At 42.1% G+C, this 11,054-nt stretch overlaps 1 pseudogene across 1 annotated transcript; it reads left to right on the forward strand.

The window, feature by feature from the left end:
* Positions 1 to 3,919: 3,919 nt before the first annotated feature.
* LOC147616273 (protein SHORT-ROOT pseudogene) lies at positions 3,920 to 6,129 on the forward strand (annotated as a pseudogene). Its single transcript, XR_015262458.1, has one exon. The product of XR_015262458.1 is annotated as a protein SHORT-ROOT pseudogene (transcript).
* The last annotated feature ends 4,925 nt before the right edge of the window (positions 6,130 to 11,054 follow it).

The following is an 11,054-nucleotide window of genomic DNA, read 5'->3' on the forward strand; positions in this document are numbered from 1 at the left end:
ATCATCACCAAGATCTATGTCAGGCATAGTAGCATCATGCAATTCTACATCAGATGAACCAACAATTGACAATCCTGTATGTGATGAGTATTCTCCCTTTCAATCGGTCTGCAAAATGTTAGGACTTTATGTGGGAGCTACATAGGTGGCAACTCTTAAACTAAAAACCAACGCAAATTAGCAATCTGCAAGTTGAAATCTGATGGGGAAGTAGCAAGTTGGAATCAACTAACCGAAAGCTAACGAGAAATCAACAAGACCGAAAGCTAATGAGGAATCAACAGGTCTGATGCTGATGTGGAGACTGCATGCTCGATATGCTGATGTAGAGACAGATCCGAAGCTGACGAGGAATTAGCAAGATGAAGCTCATGTAGAATCAGCAAGTCTGATGCTGATGTGGAGTCGGGTCTGAAGGTGATGTGTGGCGTTAGCAAATTCGAGTTGACATGACATTAGTAGGTTGATGGCGTGGAGTCAGTAGTTTCAAAGCTGATGTGGCATCAACAGATCTGAAGCTGACATGTCATTAGTAGATCTAATGCTGACGTGGAGTCAGCAATTCGGAAGCCTGACATGGCATCAGTAGGTCAACAGGTCAGAAGCTTAAGATGGAATCGTCAAAATCAGTTGATGGGCGGAAGTTGAACCAACTGCCATAGATAAAATGTGAATTGGTTGACAGACGGGCACCAAATCAGGTGACTGACGAGCACTGAATCAGTTGACTGATGGAAGTTGAAAGTCAAATGCCGAGTGTCGAAGGCAGAAGTTTAAAATCGAGACGTCGAAAGCAGAGTGCCAAAGTAGAAAGGTGATTACCTGTGGGTAAAAACCTGGCCAACTACTGAATGCTGACAGCTGAAGAATTGAAAGCTATCTGTTGATACGGAAGCTGTAATCAAATACTAAATGCTGAAAGCGTTGAAAGCTAATTACTAAGCTACGGACGCAGAGACCACAATCAAATGACAAATGCTAATGGTTGAAAGCTAAATGAAGTAGCCAAATGCTGACTTGCAGAATGCCTAGCCGAACGTTGAAAGTGGAAAGCCGAGCATTGAGTGCTGAAGGTTGAAGCCGAATGATTGAAGAGCTAAAAGCTGGAAGTTGAAAGGTTGAATGTGAGAGCCTTAGAGCCAAACGCTGAATGCCGTAAGCTAAGCGCCGAATGCTCAAAGCTGAAGCCAAAATAGCTGAATAGCTAGATGCTGAACCTGAATGCTTTAATGCGGAATGTTTGAATGAGGAAAGTCAAACGTTGAATGGCTGACCGAGCAAAGCTGACTGAAACAACTGATTGACAAGAAAGTCAAATGCCGAAAGCTAGAAGCCAAAGGTTCAATTGTTGACATGGCAAAACTGACGGAAGCAGTTGAATGGCTAATCAATCATTAAGTACAATTGAAGCTACAATTGAATGTTAAATATTGAAGTGCTGAGACTGAGAAAAGCCAAAGGCTAATCTATTGACCATGCCAAGCTGACAAACACAGGGTGATGGCCAACCAGACAGAATCGACGACGGACACAATAGTCCAATGCCAAAAGGTGTGTAGAATGGCTAACCAGGCAGAATCGACGGACTTAGGTGTCCAGTGTCAAAAGATGAATGCTAGTATTCAGACAGCAGCAACAAAACAACCGAAACAAGAAAACTCGATGGATACAGAAATCCAATGTCTAAAGCTTGACCTGAGTATAGTGCTAGTGTGTGGGGTTGGCCAGAATGTACGACATCATAAAGAAAAGCTGACCAATGTACAGAGGAGGTAGAAACCCTAGATCTAAGGAAAGTGAGAAGTGTAACAGCTTACCCAAGCTTGTGGTGGCAAAGATGAATGGATGTATGGTGGCATAGATGTAAAACACCAGCAAATGTACACCAAGCTTCATCGCTTCAAAGACTAATGGCGACGAGGAGCTAATGGCTCTGTAACCAAGATCTGAAAGGCCAATAGGTGGACACACTAATGAAGAGAGCATCAAGGCCAATGGCAGGAAGTCGAGACGGGAGGAGGCACAAATGTCGATGGGACAGGTGTCCAAAGTCAAATGCACGCAGGCACCAAAACCAACTCTGAAACTGAGGTCGTAAACCTTAGCTCCGTTACCAATGTTGGATGAGGAAGAAGATGCTCTCTGCACAATCACATAGACACACACGCACACACAATGTGACAGACAAGCTCAGAGAGCGAGAGACGAATCTCTTGATGGTGGAAAGTACTCGATGATAATGATAAGAAATGAGTGGAATACAAGAGTACTACTAGAAGCCCTAGCCCTAGGGTTGATGTGGCTAGCACACAAGAGTGTGTTTACACAGGAAAAAACCCCTTCCAACACAAAGTAAAAAGTGCTCGTGTGTAGGGTTGTTCACACCAGGGATTTCCATGCTAACAGAGAAAGATGTTGTCATGCACAATAAGGTTAACACTCGCACTATGTGTCCACTACGTTATGATTTGTTTAACACTAGTTATGTGTACTAGAAGGATGATAGCTTGGGGTTTTTAAATAAAGACACAAAGTGTGCATGATCATCAGCATATCATGCGTGTTTCCTTGCTTTTATGTGATGACCTGAATGATGGGCTACATATGGAGGAAGAGAGGTAATAGACATCACAAGGTAAATGACATGCTAAAAGATATAATTAAGGTGATGTAGCTATGTGGCAAGCCTAACTTTCTCAAAGACCTTATAGGTAATGAAGTGTTATATTGCTTTCTATGTTTCAGAATTTTCCACACCTTTTTCCACACTTAGCTTTGTAGACACACTAATATTTTATGGAGGCTTGTTAAAAAATTATAACCAATGCCTTAAGAATGCTTCCTTAAAAATTCATGTAAGTTGTAAACAATGGTATATCATATGCTAAAGCAACATCTACTTTTGTCATGCACCTACAAAAGTGATCAAAAACTTTTGCACACTTTTGTAACAAAGATACTCATTTCAAGGTGTACGACTGTATGAAAAGGTGAAATGTACCAAGCAAGTACTCAAGTGACAACCAAGATGGAATTTTTTGTCAAGAGGTTTAGATTACAAAATTTTGATTTGATGTGCACTACTGGTTGGCAAAAAACAGGATATTACTGAATTGTTTGTGAAAGTTAGCTTTGGGCATGATCATTTGGATGGTTGTTTCAGGTGTAGAAAAAGAAGTCATGATTGAGGCATCCAAAGGGCTTGTTCTTATGCTCCCACAAATACTGGGATATGCTCGGTCAACTATTCACGTAGGCCAATTCGAAGTGGTGACTGAGGATCAGTGAATGCATCTTATGAGTAGGGTGCAACAATGGTCTCGATTTTGGTGGGGTCGTGACCGGTTTTTCTAGTTCACTATTCAAGTCGCCGTGGTGTGGCCCACCACCACCACGGATGGTAGCCTTTAAGTTTGAGCTTCCTTCCCATTTTGTGTGGCAAATGCCCCCCCACTGGTGGCCTTCCAAGACTCACCCTGTCCACCATCCATTGTTTTGGCTAACCATGGGGGACCCTTGGGCCCGTGAGAAGTGATTTTTATTGTGAAGTCCAAAACCATAGTCTCTCTTTTTTGACTTAGCGGACGGAGACTTGAAAATTGAGCTACTCTATTTTTATTTTCTTTTGGGGCGGAGAGCAATGAAGGGTAGGCTGCCAGATGTGGGGCGAATGAGTGCCAAGGGTCCAGCTCCGCTATGTGCGGGTGGGTCCCCCCTACAGAATCTTTCCCGGAGGAGGGGGGCTGTACTTTCCCATGGATTATCCAGCGGTGACTCGTCGCACGTATTGTCTCTCCTCTATCCGCGTGCGGCGCTTGGGCCTTTAGCTGTGGTTGCTTGTGCGCCGAAGCGGATGTTAGTTGTCCTAAATATATATATATATATATAATGCCGAGACGGTGTGGATACTCCTGATTTTTGGTCTTCCCCTCTCTCTCTCTCTCTCTCTCTCGCACATCCACCACCGATCATTTGGGCCTGTTTCATCAAACATATAATCATCACTTTTTCACCCTCTGCTTTTTGTCTCCTTAAGAGCCTCCCCTTCCCTAAGTTCCCTCCCCTCCCCTTCCCCCCATCCCTGCACCCTCTTTGAATAACATATCTTATTATGATTTTCCGTCAATGGATAAGAAACCCAACTCAAGGCTTGTCCTGGATTTTCCCATCCTAGATCACCAGCAATCTAATCCCACTTTCAACACTAGCAAGAGATCAAGCCCTGCAAGCCATGATCATGGGGAGGATGCTTCACCTCCATCGCCTGGCGCTGAGCAGATGGCCGACTGCTCAGATGCGGATGGAGTCACAGCAGCCGTTAAAACAACCCTAGATGAAGAAGAGGTGGAGGATCTAAGGCCAAGCCAGGATATTCCACTGAGAGACGTATTTGGGCCCCAAGAAGCTGGGTACTCTTCTTCTAGTAAGCATGATGGCTCTGATTCAATTGATCCGACTTCTTTGATTGCAGAACTCGGCACCTCTCTGGATCAGTTTGGGAATGCTCCTGCTGGAGGAGGCGCTAACAGTGCCAATGGTGGTGGGCACTGGGCAGGCACCCTTGTGCTGGAGTGTGCAAAGGCCGTTTCAGAAAAAGCCATGGTTAGAGTGCAGCATCTCTTGTGGATCTTGAATGAGCTTGCCTCCCCATATGGGGATTATGAGCAAAGGCTTGCATACTGCTTTCTCCAAGCCTTGTTTTGCAAGATCAGTGGCAGTGGGCCAAGCTACCACAGCACTCTCTGTGAAGCTGTGGAGAGGAATTGCTCTTTTGATTCACTGAGGAAAACCATATTGAAGTTCCAGGAGGCTAGCCCTTGGACCACATTTGGCCATGTTGCTGCTAATGGGGCCATTCTGGAGGCTTTTAATGGTGAGAGCAGGGTTCATATTCTAGATCTGAGCAACACATTCTGCACACAGTGGCCTACTTTGCTAGAGGCTCTTGCAACAAGGCCAGATGGGGCTCCCCATCTGAGGCTAACCACAGTTATAGTATCAAAGGACAGGTCAGCCATGAAAGCAATGAAAGAGGTGGGTGCTAGGATGGAGAAGTTTGCCAGGTTGATGGGCGTTCCCTTTGACTTCAACGTGCAGCAAGAGCTAGAGCTTGAGAGGCTGCAGCAAGGGGCTTTCGATCTTCAACCAGGCGAAGCTTTGGCTATCAATTGCAACCAATCTCTTCACCATGTGCCAGAGCGCGAAAGCAAGTCGAAGCAGCAAGGAGTAGCTGGTGGCCCGGGCCCGAGGGATAAGATCCTTCAAACCCTAAGAAACATGAACCCTAAGGTTCTAACTGTGGTCGAGGAGGAGGTTGATCTAGTGTCGGGTGATTTTCTGGCTTCTTTCTGTGAAGCGTTGCGTTTCTACGCTCTCTATTTCGAGTCGCTGGAGGAGAGCTTTCCAAGGGTAAGCAGTGAGAGGCTGATGCTAGAGCGGGCTGCAGCACGCAGCATGCTCAACCTCCTCGCTTGTGATGAAGAGGAACACTGTGAGAAGAGGGAAAACAGTAGTCAATGGGGCGAAAGGCTTGCAAGAGCGGGCTTCAGCATGGCCCAATTCAGCGATGATGTTGTGGATGATGTTAGGGCACTCCTCAAGCGCTACAAAGAAGGCTGGGGCCTCAAAACTACTAGTGCCGACAAATGCTTGCTTCTCACTTGGAGAGATCAAAGCACTCTCTTTGCCTCAACATGGAAGCCTGCATGCACCAACCTCTAGTTCCTTAACTGTTACCCCCCAGCTTCCAAAAAGATTAATTGGGAGCCCATTTTTTGCTCTCCCATTATCTTGATAACAAAACTTGGTAATGGGTTGAGCAGACCAATCTTAGACACCATGTCATGCCAATCTTGATAGTGATCTTCTCGATCCAGAAAATCACCAAACAGCTTACCACTTTTCAATTACTTAGGTTTTTATACAAGTATGGGATATGGATTAAGTCTAAAAGCAAGGCATGCAATTGCAAAAGTATTAAGTTAGCATTGGAAGAGTTACGTCCATGGTGTAATATGTTTTTAAAGGTGTGATGCCACAGATGACATTGGCTTCCGTTAATGGGTGCTACTCTTCATAAGGTTTGTTGCCACAAAACCATAATCAAGTCAAGCCTCATTGAAATTGATATTCTATGTGCGCAATAGAATTCATGAAGCACTTAAATAATAAAGCGTAATTCAACATGGTATCATTCGCCTTCAAAGGCTTCAAAGCTTTAACGATCCCAACTCATCGTCACCATCAAGATGAGGAACTTTCAAACGCAGGATCGAAGCAGAAGTACTCTCTGTTGCATAATTTTTAGATTGCAAACCCTTTGCTCTTATTTTGTAAAGGCTTTTGTCCTTATTGATTAAAATAAATAAATAAAAGAAAGTTAATTTTTATCATTGAAGTATATTAATGCAATCCTTTCCAACGAAATTTACTCACCCACCACCTAATATAATTTTGTTTAACGTCATGGCTTCTCAAAATAATCCCTTGATCAATCCCAATCCACATAACAACCCTCCACAAAAAACTGGTTTTCTATAGGTGTGCAAAATTTGGATAAAGATTGCAAAAGATGCATGCTAAACGTTCCAACAAAGGCACTTAGAGCATGAGATAATCTTCTCAATGAATATAAACACACAAATAAAATAAAATTAATGATGAACAAAATATAATAACAACAAAAAAATCTCTTTTTTTTACAAGAGGGGGAATGTGAGAATGTAACGTTAGTTTACTAATAATAAAACATAATTAACTAATGATTAAAATATGTAAACCCTAAATGAGTGTGACGTCTCTCAAGCCTACGGGCTTCTATGTAATGATCAATCACATAATTAACAATAATCATGTTTAAGTATAGTAAGCACTCAATAAAGCACCACACACCTATGCAATACAATAAAATGGAGCATTTACATACCCCTTTTCTATTCACCCCACACTAGGGCCCAGGGGGATTGAGAATTGAAGAAAAGGCATGGCACAACCTGGGCGGCTAAGGGATGTTATGAGAAAAAGTTGTAGAAGCAAGATGCATTAGTAATAAGTCAAATCACAGTGGTGGCTAAACCTTGATTTGATTAACATAGCATATTATTACATTAGGATAAGGCTATGATATTTTAGATGGTTCCCACATTAGCTCCTATTTATGCATAAGATCTTACTTTTATATAAAGCTCTTACACATAAAGAGTGCCCACAAAATGTCTTCTCCGCAAACTAGAAAAGAAAGGAGATAGCATGTGAGGGTGCCATGTCACAAAAGTTATGATGAGCAGAGTCTTACCTGAGAAAAAGTTTGGCTTAACATGAAAAGAGGAAAGTTTGCTAATGGAGTAGCCACATGCCAAAATCCAAACAAGAAAGGTAATTATAACACTTGCATAAGCTTTCAGTCCCACTAGCTAGATTCCTAGGAAGTTAAGGACATGAGCATGGACGAGTTGGCAAAAACCTTGCTCAACCGTTTAGGCTAGCAAGGCCAGCTCCAAGGGAAACCCCAAGGTTAGTCCCAACCAATTTCTCAAGTGGGACACCCACATTTATTTCCATGCGGAGATATAGTTTGGTGTGCATAATTTGTCAATGGTATGGCACATCCAATGTTGAGTCCTAGACAAAATAGTTGTGTACTCATTGCTAGTGCCACGAGAACCATGATATAGCTCATTGTTGGTGTTGGGCGCAACAAGGACCCTTCAAATATTAAATTGCACAAAAACAAGAGTAGAGATAATAACACAAGATTGGGTCCAATTTTCTCCCACACAAGAGTGAGCCCACACTTCATGTTGGTGTATTTCTAATCGATTATACTCAAAATAGCTTTTTGGGACTCAAAATACATCTCAAGAAAAAATAGCTTGCTTTACTTTACATACAAGCTCTTCTTCTAAAATTGAACAATTGAATAATAACCTTATGATAAGTATTCTTTACACCCTTTGTACCAAAAATCAGATGTCTATAAGAGAGCTTTTACATGTCCAATGTAAATAATTATCCGCTTCCATAGAATAATAAGGATGCCACTAAAAAATAAACAATGGAAGTCCTACATGATGAAATAATAATCCATCGATGTCCAAAGTTGAGCGTCTCAAAATCTGCTTGACCCCACCAGCTCGCCTTCATTATCCAACCTAAGGACTTGCATTTACATTAATTGCACCATTCACATTAATTGATTAAACTACCAATATAAATATCCTCATAAAATCTAAATAATTGAAACGATACAATCAATATTTCACACATATACGAAGTCACCCATGTACGTTCAAAGTAGTCTATGATCGCTCTTCCAATATAAACCCGTCTATGAGAATTTGTAATAAATAAAAACATGGGAATACAAATTCTATGAATTACTCCTTATAATAACAATTGATAAAACTAGGGAATCCTGGCACCACAACCTATGTTCTCGATGTTAAACCAACCATTCCAAATGCACCTCAATTGGCATATAGTCCAGTGCACCTTTATTAAAACCCCTTATAGTCCAATGCACATAGTCCATTGTAGCTTTATTATTGAAAGGCACCAATGCATACCCACCTCTAATATTACCACCCCAACCAGTTTCTTCTGGTATTGCACTAGTACAATAGTAATCATTGACTTTGCTAGCAAACTCCAAGAGTTCATAATAGGAGAGTTATGATCAGTCACATCAGTAATACGATTTTATATGGATATCCAATAGCCCTCTAGCTATTGACTATGCCTCCTTGTTTGAAGCTATGGAGCAACAAAAGGCGAGAGACTTTAATAATATGTCACACATGCCACCTCTACAATGTTTCCATTTGTAAGGACCTGCACCATGTTGTTGACTATTGTCCTCGTAGAGCCATCACACCAAGTACCCCAACTCCATCCTCGAATCTAGTGCCAAATCCCAATGGTATTCCATACTGAGGTACATGTTACAAGTACGGATTTGAACATGCTTTCAAGGATTATCCCAATAGAGTGACAATCACCTAACTTGTTATAAGCATACAAAAAGGACTTACTCATATAGTCCACCTTAATGCCATCACAAAGCTCTAAACAAGGTGAGGGCAGTAGCCAAGGAAACATTTAAGGCTACCAAATAAAGAGAACATGCACGCTTCAACTTCAAAGCCTAGAGCTAAAGAGTCTGAGACGCAAGTCCCAAAGGCCTATAGTAGTCCCTGAAATAACTAAGAGATCAGAGCTAGAGGTCCAAAAGAAGAAAACATCAAAGATCACGTAAAAACACAATGCACAATTAGTTGTTAAGTATAATGACATTGTGACCATTGAAAGTGCTTTAAATTAGAGCTCCAAATGGAGACAACATGAGATCTCCCATGCTTGAACCCATTCTTTTCAAAGAAAAGAAGGTAATTCATTACGAAAATCTTCCAAAAAATCTCAAAGAGTACCCTAACCTCATGTTGAAGAAGGAGAAGATGAAACAAGCCTAAGAGCTCGTAAAAGGAAGGTGATTGAATGGGAAAGTGATTCTATGCCTTCACTTGGCTTAAAGTGATTCTATGCCTTCACTTGGTAAGCCAGAACCTTTAACCCCCCTTATAAATATGTAACATAATGCCACCTACCAGTTATATAGAGACATCTACCATGAACTATTAAAAAACCTAAAAACTAAAACAAAACAAGAAAATAATAAAAAATAAAACAATCACACGTGTACATACACATCGTGCTAGTATACACACGTGCACATACACATTTACACACATTGTACTAGGGCACACACTTGCAGCGCGCACACTGACTTGCTAAAATACATCAATGTCGGTATCCCATGAACCATCCTTGCCAACAAATCGTCACCGGCATCCCATGAAGAAGAAAAAGCGAGGAGTTCACCAAACGAGAGCGACGAAGTGCGTGTGAGCAGAAGCAAAAGCACACAAGCAGAGATCAAAGGATTGAGAGCTAGAAGAAACAAGCCACAAGAGCAAGAGCGAGATCCCACAAGAACAAGCAAAAGCGAGTAAAGTAAAAAAACCATGGCCATGTGGCCACGCAGAGGCCTCAACTCCGCCTCCATGTCAACACTCTCCATGCAAATCTAGAGGCCACCTCTGATGTAGCCTGTCACCTTTGCTCTGCAATGGCCTCCCCGGCCTCTCCACATAGATCTACATGCCACCACCGGCTGATGCCTCTCTGTGTTGACCTCCCTTGGCCGATCTGCCTCCTCTCTATGCTCCAAGTCCGCCGACATGTAGCAAGAAAGAAAGGGGGAGAGAGAGCATGCACGAAGATAAGCTGTCCATTTATTTTATTTTGTTATTTTATGCTTTCGGAGGATAAGAGAATGAGAGAGAGAGACAGAGATGGAGCATTGATTTTCGCCAAGAGAGAGAACGAGAAGTAGAACACCACGCAAAAAATAGCCTGCTGATACAGAGGGACACAACGCACAAGTGGGACACAACGCACAACTGCAAGCTTTGTTTTTAAAGAATGCTCCATAAGATATTGACACATCCGTACTGGGAATTTTACTCAAATGAAAGCAAATGAGTTGATGACACATAAGCAATGAGAGTGTTAAAAAATAGAAGGCCAATAAAAGCTTGACACATCAACACATGAAATGTTAAAAGATAGAAAGCTAATAAAAATTTGTCACATCAACAAGGAGATTTTAAAAAAATTGTTCACTTCCCTAAGACCATGATGGTTGGGAAAGGCCATGGGTTAGCCTTTCTCTACGAAAATGGGTCACTGGCTAGCATCAACTCCCCATTTTCCTCTAGGAAAAGGCCTCCACATGGCCTTTCCCTACATCGAAAAGATGCAAGACTAGGGAGAAGGGTGACAAAGCAAATGATGCTGACAAAAGTCCAAGAACAAACCGACACCTTCGAAAAAAAAGGCCTCGAAAAAGAGAAGATGTCGAAGCGGAAGCAGGAATTTTTTTCCAACAACAGTCCCCTCCCGCCAAATCAGGCAACCCATGCCTGTAAACTGCCCATCCGTTCACAATTCGACATCTCCGTGACTATAGATGGGATTCGCATACCTCAGGATCGCTG

This window comes from Cibotium barometz, chromosome 38 (assembly GCF_041138505.1).
Source record: "Cibotium barometz isolate CiBa-2024 chromosome 38, ASM4113850v1, whole genome shotgun sequence".
Classification (NCBI taxonomy): domain Eukaryota; kingdom Viridiplantae; phylum Streptophyta; class Polypodiopsida; order Cyatheales; family Cibotiaceae; genus Cibotium; species Cibotium barometz.